We start from the raw sequence: 21,707 nt of genomic DNA on the forward strand, positions 1-21,707 counted from the left end.
GCCAAGATCTATTTGGAATCAGCAATGATATTCCTCATGACACAGCTTCTAAATCAGCCTGAATTTCTGGCAGTTCTCAGTCGAAGGTATCAACCTACCTAAATAAAGTGCATAGTGTAATGCATCAGCTGCTCCACAGGAGAAAGATGGACAAGCTCTTGTGTAATTTATAGCCTCTCAAGTCCTACTGGAGGGTCAAGTATGAGTCAGTTCTGACTCCCTGGTACACAACCACCACCTAATTGAGAGACTTGGCACCAGCAGAAAGGAAATAAAAAGATGGATTGCACTGGTAAAGTCTGCTGTCAGAGACCTCTCTAGAGTATTAGAGGGCAACTAAATATGTCTGGAGACTAAGGTGTGCCTGATACAGGCCATGGTCTTCACAATTATTTGTTACGTGTCAGAAAGCTAGGCAATGACTAAGGATAACAGAAGAAGAATCAATGCCTTTGATTTGTGGTGATGGAGAAGAGTGTTGAACACACTGTGGACTGCCAGGAGTATAAACAGGTCAGTCCTGGAGAGGGTAAAAATCAAGCTGCTCCCTAAAGGCAAGGATCTTCAAGCTCTGTCTCACATACTTTGCACACATGGCCAGGAGGGACCAGTCCTTGGTTAAGAACATCATGCTTGCCAGGGTGGAGGGACAGTGCAGGAGAGGAAGTCCTAGGATGAGAATGATTGATTCAGTGATTGGAGAAGTGATAATGAGATTGGTTCAAGATAGGGAAGGGTTCAGAGCTGTTGTACATAGGGTTGCTATGAGTTCCAAGTGACTTGACAAAACATAACAACAACAAACAATGATCAACTAGCTGAGAGGATCAAAATCTAGGAGGGGTCATTCCTTGGAGACGGACATGCTGCTTGGAAAGGTAGAGAGTTAATCAAGGAGAGGAAGACCCTCGACCAGGTAGATTGACATGGTTGCTGCTTCAATGGGCTTTAATGTGTCAGGAAGTGTGAGGATGGCACAGGCTAGGTAGGACAGGGTTCAGATCCGTTGTTCACAGGATCACAATGCGTCATACTCAACTTGATAGCACCTAACAACAAAACAACAATAACAATGGTTAACTAGATCATTGGAAGGGAGCTCTGGTGGCCTAGTGATAAGAAGCTGCACAGCATGTCCCAAAGGCACACGGTTCCGACTTGATGGTACCTAACAACAATGATCAACTGCTGACACGTCTTCCTGAAGCTCAGAACAGAGCTGACACACAACAGCCACTCAACGGAAGAGACAGTAGTTCTCTTTCCCCCTTCTTTATCATTTCTCTAATGTATATGAAAAGGGAAATTAATGTAGGGAAATAAGACTGACGCTAGTGATTACTGAAATGAGTGCAGATTCAGATTGTTTCATTCATCAAACATATTTAGCCAACACTAATCCATCTAGATCGAGTTCCTGGCAAAAATGAACACTCAACCCTCTAAAGGTCCCCAGTGATCTCTACTTGTTCCAATCTCCTTATATCCCCAGTCATCTCAGACCCTTATCCATGAGGGCGCTCAGCAACCAAGTTGTGCATGACCTGTAGTACCCTTTGTAGATGGCATTGGAAACTTGGGCCCCATTTTTGAGGACAACTACTGAGTGCCTTACATCAACGGGCCTTTATTACATCAGCCTCTCATTTTCTCTTCCCTTTGTTTTTCGCTAATGAGTGCTCTCTCTCTCTCTCAGGCAATATGTTAGTCCTAAAATATTTTTTCTTCCATATATAAAATAGTTCTTTCTGCAATGCTTTTTTTTTTTAATTACATTGTTATTTGAATGACAGTACACAATGTAAAAGGGAGCTCTGGTGGCTTTGTGGTAAGGAATTGTGCTGCCAATGCAAAGGTACACAGTTTGAATCCACCAGCTGCCCTGTAGGAGAAAGATGGAAAATTCTCTCCTGTGTGCTTTACAGCCTCTGAAAGCCTGCTGGTGGAGCATCTAGGGGTCAGTCCAACTCAGCGGTGCACAACAACAACCACATACACAGCAAATTTGTTTTCAAGAATTCACAGCTGCAATGTTTGATGGCACTGGTTACAATCTCCACATGGTAATAGCACTTTTCCAACTTCTACTTAGTTTCCCATTCCCTTTGTCCTTTCTGACCCTCCCCTCCTCTTCTGATTATAACATCAGCACATGCTTGTTGCAAACATTTCAAAAGACAAATGTGTGAGAAGTAAAAGCCTTCAGTAGTCCAGGCCCCCAGAGACAATCCTCAGCTTGGATGACTACCCCAGCTGACTTGATTTTTAACAAAGCAAATGCATTTCACTCCATGTCTTATCTCCTTATTCTCTCTCCTTCATTATCATTATCCACAGAGAAGGGGGGAAATCTTTCTCTGCTTCTTTGTTCCAAAGTTACTCTTGTTGTAAGCATAAAAGGAAATAACTTTAAACTCAATAAACAAAGAAAAAAAAATCCCATGTTTGATAGGAGACGTAATTATGTCCAAAATCAGCTGAAAGAGCTCAGCCTGCACAGAAATATCCATCTATTTCTTTCCTTTATGCATTTAAACCAAGGTGTCAAACGATTTCATTTTGGTTCAACTCTCTGCTGAGAATTTGCATTTTCACCTGAGATATACTGAATTAGAACCTACATTTTAACAAGATCCTTCAGTGATTCTTATGTAGCCATTGGAATCCCACTCTCCCCCCCCCCCAACCCTCCGGGAGCTATCAGAATCCCCTGCGGAGCTTGTTAAAATAAAGATTTATGGATGCTAACTCAGTGTATCTGAGTCGAAATGCAAATTCTCGCCAGGAGGTTGCACTGGGTCTTGAAGTAAAGACATTCCTCCAGGTGTCAGCATTCTTAACAAGGGACTGTTTTTCAATATAATATTATTGTTTTTCTGTTTAATTTACCTGAAAGCATAAACAAAATAAAACAAATTGCATTAGGATAAAGGGAACCAGCTCAGCTGCTGACCCGCCAGCTGGCTTTCAGAAGCTGTAAATCATATGGGAGGAGATGACCCTTCTTTCTCCTGAGGAGGCAATGGCGGGTTAGAATCACTAGAATCACCTCTTGGTTTAGTAGCACAACTCCCTACTGAAGAGGCTGCTAGCGTTCTCAAGTATTCATTCTCTTTCTCATTGCTGTCAAGTAGAAAGCAACTTACAGCTGGCCCGTCAGCAGATTTTCATAAGCTGTAATCACATGGGATTTAACTGAAATTCCATTTTATTTAATCGAAGTTTCATTTAACTAAGAAAAGTGTAAGGGTCATATTCTTTCTCCATACCTATTTAATCTCTTTGCTGAATAATTTATTTGAGAAGCTGGACTCTATGAAGAAGAATGTGGCAACAGATTCGGAGGAAGACTCATCAATAACCTTTGTTAAGCGGATGACACAACCTTGTTTGCTGAATGTGAGGAGGACTTGCTGCTGAATGCAAGGAGAATTTGCTGCAGAACGTCAAAGACTGCAACCTTCAATATAGACTGCATCTCAACACCAAGAAAAGAAAAATTCTCACCACTGGATCTATAGGCAACATCATGATAGATGGAGAAAAGATGGAAACTGTCAACAACTTCATCTTACTTGGACTCACAACCAATATACTTGGTCCTAGTAGTCAGGAGATCAGAAGACGTATAGCACAGGGAAAGGCTGCAGTCAGGAGCCACTCCAAATTATTGAGGAGCAATGATGTAAGTTTTAGGACTAAGGTGAACCTGATTCAGGACATGGTCTTTTCAATCACTTGCTGTGCTGCTGAGAGCTAGACAATAAATAAGGTTGATAGAAGAAGTATTGATGTCTTTGAGATGTGGTTTTGGAGAAGAGTGCTGAATATCCCATGGACTGTCAAAAGAATAAACAGGTACATCAGTGGGATGGCAAAAGAGAAGATCTCCAACTAGAGAGATTGACACAGAAACTGTAGCAAGAAGCTCAACTGTGTCAGAGATTGTGGGAAGCATAGGATAGGACAGGTTCAAATCTGTTGTTCATAAGGTCACTATGAGTCATACTTGACTCAACAGCACCTAACAATGACAATCACATGGGAGGAAACGGCCCATCCTCCTCTAGCAGAGCCACTGGTGGATTCAAGTCACCAAAGAGGCACATCTTTGAGTTAGCTGTCCAAATCCCTAGGATTACACCATCAAAGCTCCCTTCACCAGATATTGTTGTTGCTGTTAGGTGCTGCGGAGTCAACTACAACTCAAAGCAACCTTATGGACAACAGATCAGGACCTTGCCCTATCCTATTCTTTCACTTTATAAATGAGTTGGTGTGGGGAGGGTCTCATTTAAAAATTCTGTTGCCAGTCTTTTTCTTATGGAGGCCCTGTAGGATTCTGTAGACTTTTGATGTGAGACCCTTGGCTGAAATGGCATTGCCAAATGGTTTTTCCTAGTCTGCACGTTTTCTTTTCACTCTGTTGGAATTTTTTTTTATGTGCAGAAGGATTTACTCAATTACTAAGTGGGCAAAAGACATGGATCACAAAGGAAGATAATCAGATGGCCAACAGACACATGAAGAAATGTTCAAAATCACTGTCAATAAGAGAGATACAAAGCAAAACCACAATGAGGTATCATCTCATCCCAGTAGCAGTGACAAAGTTTTAAAGGACAGCAAGTAATAAATGTTGGAGAGGATGTGGTGAGACAGGAACTCTTATACATTGTTGGTGGGATTGTAAAATGGTACGAACTCTCTGGAAGGCAGTTTGACGCTTCCTCAAAAAGCTAAACATAGGAATTTCACATAACCCAGCTGTTCTACTGCTTGGAGTATACACTGAGAGAATGAGAACTGAGACACAAACTGAGACTTGTACAACAATGTTCATAGCAGCGTTATTCACCATTGCAAGAACGTGGAAAGAGCCCAAATGTCCAACCACAATAGAATAGTTTGAGAAATTATGCTACATTCACAAGATGAAATGATACACAGCACACAGAAGCAATGATTTTGTAAATCATTACCAACTTGGGAGGGACGACAAATACTGTAAAAGACCATTATTGGGTGGGAAGGAGGGGTTAATCACAAGGTCGCACAATTTGATGGGTGGAGGGTGGAGGGTGAAAGAAATGTGAAAGATCCAATGTGAAAAACAATGTATAAGAACTTTGTAAATGAACCAATATAAAATTTAAAAAAATTTTTTTTAAAATGTTGAGAACTCTGGTAAAGAGCTGCACTACCAACACAAAGGTGAGTAATTAAAATCCACAAGCTGCTCTACAAGAAAAAGATCTCCTGTGTGACTTACTGCCTCTGAAAGCCTGTTGGAGGGTCAGCTGTGAGTTGGTTCCAACTTGGTGTTTGGGAGCGTGGTGACAAAGTCCATGGCAAACTGTGCCATTAACTCAAAGGAGATGCTTCTTTGACAGAACCTACTAGCAGGTCTGTAGGAGAAAGATGGACAATCTCCTCCTGTGTCATTCACAGCCTCCAAATACTCACTGATGAGTCAGCTGTGAGTCAATTCTGACTTGAAAGCAATGAGTGGGCATTTTAAAGTTTGAGAATGAGTATATTTAAAGACACTGGGTTAACTAAATTTCTCATTTTTCATCCCTGAATAGAGATCCTATAGAAAAGAACAGAAATGGCACACTGGGTTTCTGGCTTAGATATTTAGTGCTACATTATGGATACCACAATTGGATAGCTTTAATAAATAAGTTTATCCTCATGATTTCTCTCATTGCCATCAAGTTGGAGCTTACCCACAGCTGACACTCCACTGTGCTTTCAGAGGCTATAAATGGCATGGGAGGAGGTCATCTGTCTTTCTCATGTGGAGTAGTTGGTGTACTTGAACTACTTGCCTTTGGGCTGGCAATGCAACTGTTACCCACTAGGCCACTGGAAATACAAATCCAGAGTGTCAAGGGAAGGCCCTCTCTCTCTGATCATAGAGGGAAGTTCTTGTTTCCTTCAGCATCTTTAGGCTTGTGCTCACCCTCCTCAATATCAAGGAGCTTCATCATGCCGAGACCTGAGTCCAAAAAAGATGCACTCCACTTCTGGCAATCATTTCTTTGTACTGAAGTTTTTCCTGCCCCCAACTTGCTTTTCTCCCCTTCTCTCTCTCTGTCATTGCCATCAAGTCTGAGCAGACTCATAGTTGACCCTTCAATGGGTTTTTAGAGGCTGTAAATAACACAGGACGGAGTTCTGGTGGCTTGTTGTTGTTACTGTTATGTGCCATCAAGTCTCTTGTGTTTCATAGCAATCCTATGCACAATACCTCTTAAGCCTGCCCTATCCTGAGCCAATCTCACTGACTCTGACAAACCTAATGCCATTGCCCCAGTTATTGCGTCAATTCATCTCATCTCATCTCCTTCCACCCTTCCAAGAACGACTGGTTCCTCCTAGTCACGTGCCCAAAATATGTGAGACGGAGTTTCAAAAATCCTAGTCTCTCCAAGGAGAAACTTGGTTTCACCCTCTCCAAGAGAGACTTAATTGTTCTCTTGCCAGCTCATGGTATGTTCAATTCCTCTTCTCCAGCACCACAACTCAAAGACATTAATTCTTCTGTCATCCTTAATCATAGTCCAACTCTCTGAAGCATAGCAAGTTATTACTAAGACCATGGCCTGAATCAGGATTACCTTAATCTCTAGACTGACATCATTGCTCTGTAGTACTTTGGAGCAATCCCTAACAGCAGACTTCCACCAGCTGCTCTGTGGGAGAAACATGAACAATCTGCTCTCGTGTGATTTATAGCCTCTGAAAAACTGCTGGAGGCCAGCTATTGGTCAGTTCTAACTCAACTGTAGACAACAACAACAAAAACAAACAGAACAGGAAATTGCCTATCTTTCACTTTTGAAGACCCTAAAGGATTTGAACCTCCAGAGGTAAAAAGCGCAACTCCCTACAAAGTAGGACACCAGAGCTCTTTTATCCCTTTTTCTCTAGCAAATTTTGCTGTCAAGTTGGAAGAGACTCATAGCTGACCCTCCAGCAGGTTTTCCAGAAGCTGTAAATTACACAGAGCCACCGGTGGATTTAAACCACTTGCCTTTGGGTTGGCATTGTAACTCCTCATCCACTAGGCCACCAGAGCTCCCTCCTGCATTTCTAGTGAGATAAAAGAGATGCATGTCATTCATGGTGATTCTCATTGGTTCTGAGGCTACCCCCTCTCCCTTGACAAGATTTTATCCCTTTTCAGCTCTATATCAGATAAGGGAAGTGATGTGATTAAGATGTGTTGATTCTACCCTTACTATTTCTTCAACTATTCAGTTTATCATATCCTGAGGGATCATTACCTACCTTCCACATTCTATCACAATAACAATGTGTACTTTCATTCACTCACTCATCCGCTGCCATCAAGGCAGAACCAACCAATGTTATATTATGCTTGAGCCCATAGCTTATGATCCTCCAGTGGGTTTTTAGAGGCTGCACATCTCATGGGAGAAGACTTTGTATCTTTCTCCCATGGAGACCCTGGTAGATCTGAACCTCATACCTTAGGGTTGGTATTGCAACTTCTTACCACTAGGCCACCAGAGTGGTCTCATGTATTTTGGAAGGGCCAACTAAATCCATGAGTTTCTGAGATTATATATCTTCAGAGATACAAACTACCACATCTTTCTCCCTTAGAAGGGATCAAACTGCCAGCTCTCAAGTTAGGAACCCAGTGTTTAAGCTACTGGCCATCAGGATCCTTTACTTTTCATCCAGATGCTTGAAATAACAGAATTACAAAGACTCTCAAAACCAGGGAAATTTGATTTTAAAAAAAAAAAACCACGCACACAGTGAAATATCAAGCAAAACGGCATTTCTCACCTTGCCCTTTCTAACGCTATAAAATGATTTCTTGTCTAGTCACTCGATTTGAATGTGAATGATCACAGGGGAAGAAAGATGACAAAATCCAATTAAGGAGACCAAACTATAGTCTGTTTCTTTTTAAAACTTTAACCTTCAGCTTAAAATACTTATGGTAAGGCACATAAAAAGATGCAGTCTCATATAAAGCACATGGGATTGGCAGCAGACCGCAAGTCAATACACTGATGTATTCTGAAGTTACTTAAGAATTTTCATCTCATTTTCTTAGGCTGTGTTAGGACTCCTGTCTTTCAGTGGCGCTCTTTCTTCAACTTAAGGCAGGAATGAGAATGAAGGGACTGGAGCAGATACTAAGTTATCAGTGCAGTGGCAAATTCCAGGAATTTAGTGGTTTTGTGTGTGTGTGTGTGATAAACGGAAACTTTACAGAGGATATAGCAAACCAATAATTTGTTTCTCTATATTTCACTTGTTAATTTGGACTTAAGACCTGATCTTGATAATAAAAGTTTTTAGCTGTTAATCTAGGTTATTGCTTCGTTAAAACTATTTGCCATAGTAAACTCTTCCATCCGTTGATCCATTAATGATTTGTTCTATTCATTTATACACTCATTCACTAGAAAAATCAATCCTATTCAAGTAAATTCTACCCCCTACTAAACCTAGAGGAAGACAGTAGAACTTCCCCTTAGAGTGTCCAAAGCCGCAAATCTGTGGAAGCAGATGTTTTTTTATTATTTGCCATTGAGCTGACTACAGCTCTGTGACCCTATAAACAAATCTGAACCTTGTCACATCCTGTACCGTCCTCCGGATTTCTCCAGTTCATCACTGTCAATCCGTCTTGTTAAGGGTCTTCCTCTCTTCCTTTGACCTTCCACCTTTCCCAGATGATGTCTTTTTCCAAGAATTGGCCCTTCCTGATAACACACCCCAAATATGAGAGACAAAGTTCACCATCTGTGTCTCAAAGGAGCACCTAAGTTGTACTTCCTCCAAGACAGATTTGTTTTTTCTTTAGGCAATTGATGGGATATTCAATATTCTTCTCCAACACTGTAACTCAAAAGTGTCAGTTTTTTTTTCTTCTGTCATCTTTATTTCACCGTCCAACCTGCATATGCCCAGAAAGTCACTGTAATGATGATGGCTTGAATCAGGCAAACCTTAGTCTTTAAACTGACATTGTTGCTCTTTAGCTCTTTGGAGAGGTCTGTGACAGCAGGTTTTCCCAATGCGACACACCTTTATCTTATGGACAAGCTGGTGGATTTGAAAAGCTCATCGAACAGCAACTAAACACCTAGCCCACAGCAACACCCGGGATCCTATCTATTCATTTAGCAAATATTTATGATTATGAGCACTGAATTAGGTCCTGAAGGGCCCACAGCCTACTTCTGTATACATCTCCACACTCAAAAGATGGGCCCAAATGTAAAAATTATAGTGTTTTATCTGCACATGAATACATATAACTAAAACAATTGAAAGTATAGAATCAATATCAAAATATATTAACCACATTTAAAATATTTATAAAATTTTGAACTAACGCACGAAAGAGAAAAGATCTGTATTGCAAACAATAATATGAGGGGATCAGTTACTCATTTAGCGAAACCCTTATTCTATTTTGTTGTTGTTGTTATGTGCTGTTGAGTCAGAACTGACCCATAGCTACCCTCCAGCAAGTTTTCAGAGTCAGTAAATTATGCGGGAGTGGACTGCCAATTCTCCTTCTATGGAGCAGCTGGTGGATTTGAACCATAAAGCCTTGGAATTGGAGCTTCTTACCACCAGGCTACCAGAGCTCCCTACTATTCTCTTTTAAGTCATCAAAATAATGTATTTTGGTACATAAAAAGAGTTGGCTTGTAGTGTGTCTTAAAATGTATCAACTGTCACATTAAAAAGCTTATAGTATTACTAGACTAAATACTGGAGAGATGATAGAGATGGAAAGGGAAGGAGAGGAGGGTACAAATTAATAGATAAGTTGGGTGAAGGAAAAGGCAATACACAATAAGGGCTTGGTTAGACAATGTAATTAATTAGTTGTATTTATTAATGGCTATTAAACTATGAAACCAAAGGTGTACAAATGATGGTATAGGAAATCAATGATTATAAATCTTCACTCAGAATAATAACAGCAGCATTAAACCACAACATAAATACAAGTAGAAAGAAAAAAGAAGGATCCACTAAAGGTGAAAAAATATATTTTTGTACCCACCTTATGCACAGTAACAACTCTGAAAACATGTGTCCTCAGCTCAGACAAATATTCCTTCTTGTCGCTAGGTGCCATTAGGCCAACAATGCCTCATAGCAGCCCTGCGAAGAGGAAATTGGAACCCTGCCCTATCCTGCACCATCCTCCCATCTCTGTTGAGCTCAATGCCATTGTCAGTCACTGTGCCAATTCCTCTTGTTGGGGGTCTTTCCTCTCTTCTTCTGACCCTCCAGCTTTCTCAGCACAATTTCCTTTTTCCAAGCTCTCGCCCCTCCCACTCGATAACATGTCCAAAATATGTGAGAGGAAGTTTCATCATATCTTAAGAGTACGTATTTGATGGAGACATGTTTTTCTTATAAGGAGTTAAAGTAGTATTCAGAGGAACTCTTAGATGTGTGTGTGTGTGTGTGTGAGAGAGAGAGAGAGGGAGAGAGAGAGAGAAGGAGGGGAAGGAGGAGGAGGAAGAAGAGGAAGAGGAAGTAGAGGTGATGGAGGAGGAGGAGGGAAGGTGGGAAGGAAGGAGGGAGGCAGGGAGAAGATGTGAGCGTACTCTCTATGGGGATGAATGCATAAGGAGAAAGAACAAGATCATTTAAATGAAATAAAAATGTAAAGAGGTCATCGCTTTTGGACAAAGTTTTAATTTTCAGATCCTGACACAGCCTCTAAGCAAATAATTATACCAAAGCGTAGAGAGAGAAAAAAAAAGCAACAAAAAGAGTACAGCTAGAAAGACAGGACAAAAGAAAAGGGGCATGTATCTATCTTAGGAGCCACTGGGAGGGGTGAATGGTGACTGTGCTTAGCAACTAACTGAAAGGCTGGAGTTTCGAGACCTCCCAGCAGTACTTGATAAGAAAGGGCTAGCAAGCAGACTGCTTAAAAAAAATCATCACTGGCAATGCTCGGAGCAATGTTCTACTCTGACACCCACGGGGTCATCATGCGTCAGACATGACTTGACATCAGGCGATTTTTCAGGTAGCAATTAAATTGTGACCTAGAAAACAACTTCTAACGAGAAGAAAATGTTCAGAGAAAAACATCGCTGACTACTTTTAAGTAGTCCTGACTAAGACTCAGTTTAGACACTTGCTGTACTTTTATGCACAGCCATGTGTTTCTGTGAGAGCCAGCGCTAATGCTTCCTGGATGCAGGCCAACAGCTGCCAGCAGGTAGGTGATGTAGCTCACCCTCAACCCCAGTCAAGCTGGGGGTGCTCTGAAGGTTTCCCCGAGTGCTGAGCATCCCACAGACTGCCCAACGAACAGCTATGTCTTGGAGAAAGGGCACCCAGGGTGCTGCTCCTTGGTGGCAAAGATGGCAAAGCTCTGTCTCATATACTCTGGGCATGCAGTTAGGAAAGACTATTTATTAGAAAAGGACATCATGTTTGGAAAGGTCAGTGAAAGACAGAAGACCCTCAATGAGATGGATTGACACAGTGATGACAGCAATGGGCTCAAGTATGTCAGAGATGATGCGGCTGGTGCGGGAGAGGGAAGGGGTCAGGTCTGCTGTTCATAGGGTCACTATGAACCAGGCTCGACTGATGGCACATAACAACAATAAGGATTTTTGCTTACAGGAGCCCTATCTTGGTAATGTAGAATACATTGTAACCAAAAGGTCAGCGGTTTAATCCACCAGAGATGAAGCAGGAGAAAGAGAGGGAGCCTCCTCCCTTAAAGATTTCCAAGCTTTGGAAACCTGACAGAAGGTGTCTATGAATTGGTATCAACTCAAAGCCAGTGAATATTTCACTTATGCCAATAAAGACCGAGCAGAAAGAACCACCAATGGCATGGCATACATTGCCTTGTGGTAAGCATTCTTCCTTAAGGGTTCAAAGACCCAGAGAAGTACAAAAGTCATGCACAGCTGCGTAAGTTAATAATCAAGGTAGAAGTAAAACCTGGGTTTTTGCCACGTACTCCAGTAGTCCATTCATTAGATCATAGACATTGTAAAGGAACCTCTTTCAAGTCTTGCTGTCATGCTGGCAAGGATTAGAGGAGTCACAGAGGTTCAGTGGTTAAGCAAGCACTAGACCGAAAGGGCGGCAGTTCAAGACCATCAGTCGCTCAACAGGAGCTGGCAGTCTGCTTCTGTGAAGATTAGAGCCTCGGAAACCCGATGGGGCAGTCCTGTCCTGTCCCGTCCTCCCGGGTCACTATGGGTCGGAATTGACTCAATGGCATGGGATTTACTAAGGATTAGGTTGTGTCTGACTTAGTCAACCGAAGAATCCAATTGCCCTCAAAGAATCTGCTACAAAAACAGGCCAGTAAAAGCTGGTATCATCGTGCAGGCTATTCCTCTTCCTGCTTAATTTGTTAGCAGAGATGTGCAGAGAACTGAAAGAAGAAACGGTCACTACGATTCCTACACAGTGTTGCAGATGTTTCTTCTTTTTGAAAATGTAAACAATAAACAACGTGAGTCATCAGCATAAAACAAAAATAAATTAATAATTGTTATCTTAAGGTTTCTTTGCAATTTTTTTTGGTCAACAAAAATCACTTCAAAATTAGCCACATTTTAATTATGCATCGACAGAAGAAAACTATTGGTTTGTGGTGTTTTGTTTTTTTTAATTTGGACAAAGGATCTCTAAAATAAGAATCCATTGTGTACGTACAGTGATCTTAATCTTAACAGTGTTTAAAATATATTTGATATTTAATAATATAAGGTCAATGAATAGCATAAAAGTACATAAGAATTTTTCAAAGACTGCATTTTTTCTTTAATAAATTAGTTCCTCTACAATTCAATCATATTTCAACTGAGAAAATGTACTATTTACCTTTGCCAGAACTAAAATTCTTTAAAAGTCTTGACAGGAAAGAGAAGGAAAGTTTACAGTGTCCATTTCAAAATAATGACATAGCCTCCCACAACACCAGAATAGTTCATTATTTGAAAAACAAAAAAACAAAGACATAAACTCAAACCCACTATCACTGAGCCAAATTGAACTCATGGTGACCCTCTTGTGAGTTTCTGAGGTTGTAAATATTTATGAGAGCCTATGTTTCTCCCATGGAGCAGCTGCTATATTTGAACTGCCATCCTTTTGGTTAATAGCCCAATACATTACACGTGATCCCACTAGGGTTCCTTATTTCCAATACGAGATAATATAGTTTGTCTAAAGGGCCTTCAAGAAAGCTGGACAATGACTGGGGAGGATAGAAGGAGAATTGATACCTTTGAGCTGTAGTGTTGTAGAAGAGTATTGAATATACCATGGACTGCTAGGAAAACAAACAGATTTGTCCTGGAGAGGGTAGAGCCAGGCTGCTCCTTGGAGGTAAGGATTCTGAAGCTTCGACTGACATATTTTGGACATGTTGCAAGGAGGGACCAATCCTTGGAGAGGCACGTCATACTTGGGAGGGTGGAGGAACAGCGCAGGAGAGGAAGACCCTCGATGAGATGGATTGATTTAGTGACTGGGGTAATGGGAGTATGTGTGTCAGAGATGGTGAGATTGGCACAGAATAGCGCAGAGTTTAGGTCTGTTATACATAGGGTTGCTATAAGTCACAGACAACTCGAAGGCACATAACAACAACAACAATAACAGTCCTTCAAGTGATGCGTTGATTTCAAATCCAATTTCTTATTAGCTAGACTCTAAAGGCTAGATGTTAGAGTCCACCTACAGGCACCACAGAAGAAAGGCACGGCACTTCTGAAAAAAAATCAGGACATGAATATTCAACAAGGCACAGTTCTGCTCAGACACACGTGTCATTATGAGTCAGAGTCAACTCAGTGCCAGCTAGTTTAGAGTACTGAGTGTGTTAGAATTCTTAATCACACACTCGTTGGAAAAACCAACTATACAATATCAGAAGGGCAGCATTTCTCCAGGAACAAAATCTCAGAAGACAAAAAGGGACAGGCAAGAAGGATTCATGACAACAGGAAATGCAAGAAAGAAATATGAAGAGTGTTGGTATAAAGTCATTCACCCCTTTTAGTTAGGTTGGAACTGATAACCAAGCAGGTTTTCAGAGGCTGTAAACTGCGTGGGAGGAAATGGCACCTATTTTTCCCTCAGAGCAGTTGATGGATTCAAGCCCGTTTGCTTTTGAGTAGGAATTGTTTAATGAAAAGCTAATTTGCTTTGTAAACTTTCACATAAATATGTTAAAAAAGGTTGAGTCCTTGAAAAGTAACAAAACTCATGAATATAAGGTGTGTAAGTTGCTGAGCAGAAAACTGTCCTCCCCTGTAAGCTTTTACTTAAGCTACAATTTAAAAAAATATTTGTTGAAGTGTCTTTTTTTTTTAAGATTCTACAAAGGAATCTTGATCAGAATGAGGAAATATGGAACTGAAATGATCTCATGAAATAATTTTTAAACTGAATGATGGTTTAGCTTAAGTATGAAAGGGTGTCTACTTTTATGTTCTTTTAAAATAATTCATTAGAACAAATTGGTAACAACATCTCAAAGGTCAGATGACAAGTTGTAGGGGCTTAAGTTTACATAATGAATAGTGAGACAATTCAGAAAAGGTTATCAAGAAAGACAGCACAACTTTAAGAATACAACCAATGTAACAATTGCACTGTACATGTGAAAATTATTTTCTTCTTTATTTCTTCATTAAAAAAATTTAAAAGGTTGTGTAACTAAAGTTCACTTATGACATGTTTAGCAGCAAAGTATGTAGTTAATGCATAGGACAGGATAGAAATTCTCTACATTCTTGGTGTGTTTTTTTTAAATTCTATATTCTTGGGAAGAAATGACAAAAACACTTTCCATTTCTATTTGTGAATTTCCTAAAAGCGGAAAATCTAGTGCCTACAGTATAGCAACTAGTGGATCAGGCCAAGACAAGGCCAGAGTGATGGAACAGAAGGACGATCAGGGCTTCAGCTCATCCATTCTGGAGGTTACCACCTTTCTTACTGCCTCACTCCAGGCACTGCACTTCACTGAGGAGACACAGGTATCCCACAAAATCTAGTTACATTATAGCTTCTTCTCAGCCATTGTCCCAGTGCTTGTCATTGTTGATGACTTTTCCTTACACTCTGAAGATTTTGTATGGAGGGAATGGTAGTAGGTACAGAGTGTGGAGTTGACAGTGGCACAAAGTAGGGAACAGGTAAATCCCATTGTGCTTCAGTAATGGGGGTCAAATCATCCACAAAGATGGCAGAAGAGCCAAGCACAAAGAGTGCAGGCAAAGCCTGGCTTCTGGCAATGCAATGGATCACAGCTGTGGAGGCCAAGTCCCCAGTTCTGCCACCCAGTCATTGTGCTCCCTTGAATCCAGCACCTAACTTCTCCAGTTTTCAAATCACTTTTCTGAAAGGAGGAAAAGGAGGTAGAAGAAGGAGATGAGAGGGAGAAGAGGCAGGAGAAGGAAAAGAAGCAGCAACAGCAAAAAGGACTAAAAAGAAATAGAGAATTAGAAGAGTTCTAAGATCCTGCCTTCACTAAATTTAGTTAATAATTAAGACAGTAAGAAAGGAGATTCATCATTTAAACCCTGTATGAAACACAGAAGCTTAATTCTTGATACAAGTATGTCATTTGGAGACAGTGAAAAGCCATGCTTGCATTTTACTGAGCTTCACAGAAACTGAATTTTTGCTTTTCCACAAGTTGAAATTTATGCCAACTCTGTCTCAAGTAAGCCTGTCGGTACTATTTTTCCAACAGCATGTGCTCACTTCATCTCTCTGTATCACATCTGGTAATTCTGACAGTATTTCAATCTTGCTTTACTTTGTTATTGCACAATTAGGGAGCCCTTGTGTTACAATCCACGGGGAACTGAATTTCTAACCCGCAGGTTGTTCTTCTCTGGCTGCTCAAATGCACCAGCAGGTCTGAGTGAGAAATATTGACACTCTTCGCCTGTGTTATTTACAGCCATGGAAACCTGCTGGAGGGTCAATCATGAGTCAGTTCCAACTCAATAGCAATGAGTGAGCAAGAGATTGCACATTTAATAGACTGTAGCAGAATGGAAACATAACTCCTATGCTCTGGGGAGCCAAAGTATTTGTGACTCTTTATTGTGATATGTGGGGTTTCTGTGGTGGCCTGGAATAGAACTGCAGTATCTCTGAGATATGCCTCTACATTGGTTCTTTGGCCTTAAGACTTCCAAAGCACCCTAAGCATGTTAGGTCTAGTTACAATAAAAATATATGGAAGGATGCACTTGTATTGAAGGTGGAGCAGGAAGGGAGATGTACACGGACTTCGCCGGTGTATTGTATCAACCTCAACCCCATGCCTCTGACACGTTGAGAGAGATCCAGTATTAGCCCAGATTATAAAGCAGCAGAAAATGTCAATGGCTGTTTTAATGAATACAAATTATCCAGAAACAGTTTCTGAAATTATGGGAAGGATATGAACACTACTAGTCAAAGAAGTAAACACGTAGACATTTTGTATTATTTATGCCAGAAATAATGCTATTGTTTATTCTAGACAAAACCCTTCGAGTTGACTCCAACACATAGTGACCTTGTAGGACAAAGAAGAATGGCCCAATTGGGTTTCCAAGGCTGTAATCTTTATAGAGGCAGACTACCTCACCTTTCTCTTGTGGTAGGTAGCTGGTGGGTTTGAACCACAGACTTTAGCTGCCAAGTGCTCTAACCATATCATCATAGGTTTCCTCTTCTCTTCCACAGGTCCAGGAAGAAGGGATACTCTGTAAGAAGGTTGATTCCTGGAGGCTGAGTGTTCTTTTTAAAATGAAAGAAGTCCATTTTTTCCCCTCCACTGTAATAAAGCTGAATGATATTTTATCCTTAGTACTTGGGGCATGATTTTCCAGACATGCTTCATTCCAATTGATTCTCATGTTCAGATGATTTGGGTGCTTTCCCTGGCATGGCTCCCGCTGCTTTTTATAATGGTGATGATGTTACCCCACTGCAAGCTCTTCATTTGGAAGCAGAAGAATTCCCTCATACCTTAATGCTGAGACAACTGGTGAGTCATCGCAGCATGGACTCTGTGAGCTGGAAGATTCTTACAAATGTTGCCTGAAGAGGCTAGGGGACTACTTCAAGGTTAAGGCTGTACAAAGCACAACCAGTCCAAAAATCCAAATACACACTGCTAGCTCTGGGCAGGGTGACTCAAACCATGAACACTGAGCTGCAAACCAACAAATTAGAAGTGCAAGTGCACCCAGAGGTGATCTGAAAGGAAGATCTGGTGATTGATATGCTTCTGAAAAACCAGCCACTGAAACCCCTTCAGAGCAGTTCTACTCTGACACCCTTGAGGTCACTGTGGGTTGGTATCATCTTGAAAACAAATGGTTAGTTAGTACCGGTCAGAGGTAGAGATATATCTCACCCTGCCACCCTGAAGGCTCACCACCTAACCAATGAGACATAAAACAAAAGGTCTGCTGATGACTTAAGTAAGACAACAAAGACTAGAAGCATCTAGCACCATGATCATGACTCATCAAACAAGAGCTACATCGTATAGAAATATTAGTATTTCATCAAATCAGTGGATTCAAGGATCTCACATTGTTCAGGATAGACCTTAACTCTATGGTGTTAGATTTCTCCGGTGAATTTCTTTGCCCTTTTTGTTCATACTGCAGTGGTCTCATTTTGCAACATAATAAAGTTGTTTGCATGCAATTTAACCAATAACAGGAAATAAATATTTTAGATTTTTAGAAATGTTTAAAACCTAACTCCTGTGTATCTCCAAAAAGGATTTGGGATAGGAAGAGAGCCATAAAATTAGCAGCTGTTTCAGAATTTTCAAATTTTTTAAAAATAGACTTGAGATTAATTCCATACACCACTAAAAACAACAGGGCAACTTAGATAAAAAAAGAAATCATATTTTAGGGATCAATAGTGTTCAACCGAGGGCTTGGGTGAAAGTATAGTTCGCAAAAGATTCTTTCCTTTGACCTTGAGGACTATATTTACCCTAAACATATATTATAAAATTACGTATTGTTGATCCTTTCCTAAAAGGGGTACAAGCTGTCTCTGGGCTGAAGAGTAATTTAAATAAGATCTTTGGTTTATGTTGCACATAAGAAGGCTTTACAAGATCTAATCTTTTCTAAACCTGTTCTGTTCTTCGGTTCAGCAGAGCCTCCTAATTGTAGCTATTAGATCCCCTTTTTTGTGGTCTGTTTCGTCAACAGACCATTGAGTGTTCAGTAAATTAAGCCCAACCAGCAGCCAACACATGGAGACAGACGTTAAATCACAACTCGACATTAAATACTAGCTCGGCAGCCCTTGTTCATTATTAGTATCTGTGAAATAGCTTTTGCGCGCAGGGGCAGGACTTAGCATGATGCACAGTTGTGTCATTCTCAAATTTCCATACTGTACAATCAGGTATGTGAGGGTTTTTATTCTACGCAACAGGTGTGTGCTTGGAACAAAGTCAACCCCCACTTCTGGCTTCTGTGAGAGGCAGCAGCTGCAAGCTTAATGCCAATGACACATGGTTCCATAAGAGAGAGAGAAAAAGAAATTACTTGTTCAAACTGTTAAAGCCATGGGCAGATGGGCCATAGCCGCCTGCACTTTTCTTTGTGCTTAAAAATCAGTCTAAACTTACAGCTGACACGGTTTTTCTCTCTTGCCTTTTTTTTTTTCCTCTTCTCCTCTTTGACATCCTTTGTTGTTGTTGTTTTTTTAAAAAAAACAAATCAGTGGGAGATAATTTTTTTTAAAAATTATTTAAGCAATGCATATTCATTGGTACTAATATTCCTCCATTTGGGTCATACTGTTTTCAGTCAGCTGAGCCACATGAAGGAAAAATTTAACATAAACTAAGCTATACTTTATTTATAAATTCACTTGGTTCTATAAAGGATTTAAGGTGAATGCTTGCACTATGCACTTTGAAGAGACTTACTTAGTATGCAGGTGTATTCAGAGACCTCATTATTACTTGGGAAAGAACTTTCATCCAGAAATTTGTAAAAAAAATACTAATAAGTATTGTTATGACATACTGTGTACCTCAGTAGAATAATGTCAACTTTAATTGACATTTCATAACAATGATGTGTAAATGATTTCATCATTGTTCAATCACTCAGGAACCCTTTTTAGAGTATTGGGAATAGTAGTTCTTTTTACATGTCAGCTCACAATCATCATTGTTGTTATTGCTGTTCATATGTACCATCTAATTGGAACAGACTCATGGCTGACCCTCCAACAGGTTTTCAGAGCCTGTGACTTGCACAGAAGGAGACTGCCCATCTTTCTCCTGCTCAGCAATTGCATTTGAACTGCTTGCCTTTGGGTTAGCAGCTTAACTCCTTATCATTAGGCTACCAGAGCTCATGCTTCAACAATGTAAGAAGCAGAGTCAACTATATAACTTTACACAAAGTTTCCTGTAAACAAGAACACTGAGGAAAAGAGACTACTATTGTTGTTATGTGCTGCTGAATTGCCTGTGACTCATAGCGACACTATGTACAACACCTCTGAAGCCTGTCCTGTCCTGAGCCAGTCTCTCTGACTCCAACATTCCTACTCTCATTGCCCCAGTAACTGTATCAATCATCTCATCTGGGGTTTTCCTCTCCTGTGCTGTCCCTCCACCCCTCTGAGCATCTTCTCCAATGACCAGTCCCTCCTGGCCATTGTGTGTGAGACAGAGCTTCAAAATCCTAGCTCCAAAAGCAGAGACTACTGTAATTCTGTAATTCTAAGGTACAACTGAAGTGAATATGTCTTATTATACTGGCTTTTCTAGAACTCTTATGTGTTAATGCTTTTCCATTACACCAATGAGTATTTCAACAGGAATATTTAATGAAAAATAAGTCATGCAAAGAACCTTTGTGCTCTTGGATTTGACATATAAATACACTGAAAATGTGACTATAAATAGTATTCATTAACTATCCTGAACCTTCTGGTATATCCTGTGTCACCAAAGGTCCAGGAGGAGCACTGCATGTATTGTCTAATTGAGAAAGAATAAAGAGAGAACCTCTTCTTAATTTTTTTAAAAAACCTCAAACCACAACCTCAGGTTTTCTGTGCATCTATAATAAATCTGGATTGTTTAATTGCTGAGAAATCTATAAGAAGAGAGATTAGAAATTCAATCCTCTACTGGAACAAATGGCAAAAGAAAGAAAGGAACTCAACACATTTTTAAGAAAGACTTTGGAGTTTATTAAACACTAAAATGAATGAATTACATTAGCCAATGGCAATTAATGTTATAAAATATGTATCAATGAGTCAATGAAATTATAACAGTAATGTTATAAAAATAAACTGTATATGAATAAGAAACCAATATGATTTGTAAACGCAAATAAGCAAACAAATAAAAGGAGAAAATAAAAATAAACAACAAAGTTTTTCAACTGGCTTGTCTATTACATTAGCTTTTTATTAATGTACGCAAATAATGACTAGCCCCAGAGATGATGTTAAAAATATCTATTATTAAGAAGGTACCAAATATACCTAAAATTTTGGGGCCAGCTTAAGAAAAAAAGGTATCTTTTAAGATCTCATGCAAACCACAGCCTTTCAAATTCTGTAACTTGCCTTTTCTTAAGGTGCATTTTGGGAAACAGAAGGGTAGGGGTGACTGACTTAGCTTAGCCAGAGAGATTTTTTTAAAAACAACTATCAAATTTTGTACTCTCACCCTCCTTGTGCCCTGAAATGTTATCTTATATTCAGAATAAGACCCAAACACCTAACTGTGTCCAAGAAGACACTATGTCATCTGGCTCTTTGCTGTGTTTCACCCTCACTCATCATCTCACTGACCAACTTTACCTAGATCACACCACATGCATCTCCTTCTCTGAGCCTGTGACCTTGCAACTTCCTCACCCTGGAATTCTCCTTTCTGAATTATCGCCCAGTTCATTCCCTCACTTCAGATACCTCCCCAGATAAGCTGTCACTGTCTCCAACTCTTTAACAGGGGAATTGATTATTCAGTAGAAGTCTTGTCATCACTGTGGGAAACCAGGTTCCATTCCAGATAGTGCACTTCATACACAATTACCACTCATCTGTTGCTGGAGAACTATGTGTTACAATGATGCTCAACAGGTTCCAAAAGTGCTTCCGGACTTACATGGACTAAGAAGAAATGCTTGGCAAGGAACTTTGGAAAAGCAGTCCATGTAAACTTATGGATCACACTGATCTGATTTACAATGGATCCCAAGGATAGAACAGGACAGCATATTGTTTTGTGTATGAGGATGCCACAAGTCAGAAAGACTCCATATCAGCTAGCATCTACAGCAATCTCTGCTCCCAGACTTTCTATATCATTAGCTAGAGTGATGGTTAAAGTGGTAGGTCGACTTGGCCACCCATGATTCTCTTATAGTGTAGGCATTCTCTTGATGAGATCTGATTGATCATCTCTATGATGAGTTCTGCTATGAGCAATCAACAAGAGTTTCCTGTAGTATTCGGCCTGCATTGAGTATATAAAGATATCTTGTCAAAGCTCTCTTGCTTTTTATTTGATCTATATTCCATCTGGCTCAGCATTTGGATTTGTACCAGGAATCTGTCATACTATCTCCTGATATTGGACTCAACAGCTTCTGGAGCCAGCAGCCTATCATCTG

At 40.2% G+C, this 21,707-nt stretch overlaps 1 protein-coding gene across 1 annotated transcript in view; it reads right to left on the minus strand.

Moving 5' to 3' along the window:
- CAP2 (CAP, adenylate cyclase-associated protein, 2 (yeast)) overlaps positions 1-21,707 on the minus strand; it is a 199,606-nt gene that overhangs the window by 165,104 nt on the left and 12,795 nt on the right. The gene's annotated exons all lie outside the window — the stretch shown is intronic.

This window comes from Elephantulus edwardii, unplaced genomic scaffold (assembly GCF_000299155.1).
Source record: "Elephantulus edwardii isolate Elephantulus edwardi_28Jun2011 unplaced genomic scaffold, EleEdw1.0 scaffold00070, whole genome shotgun sequence".
Lineage (NCBI taxonomy): Eukaryota > Metazoa > Chordata > Mammalia > Macroscelidea > Macroscelididae > Elephantulus > Elephantulus edwardii.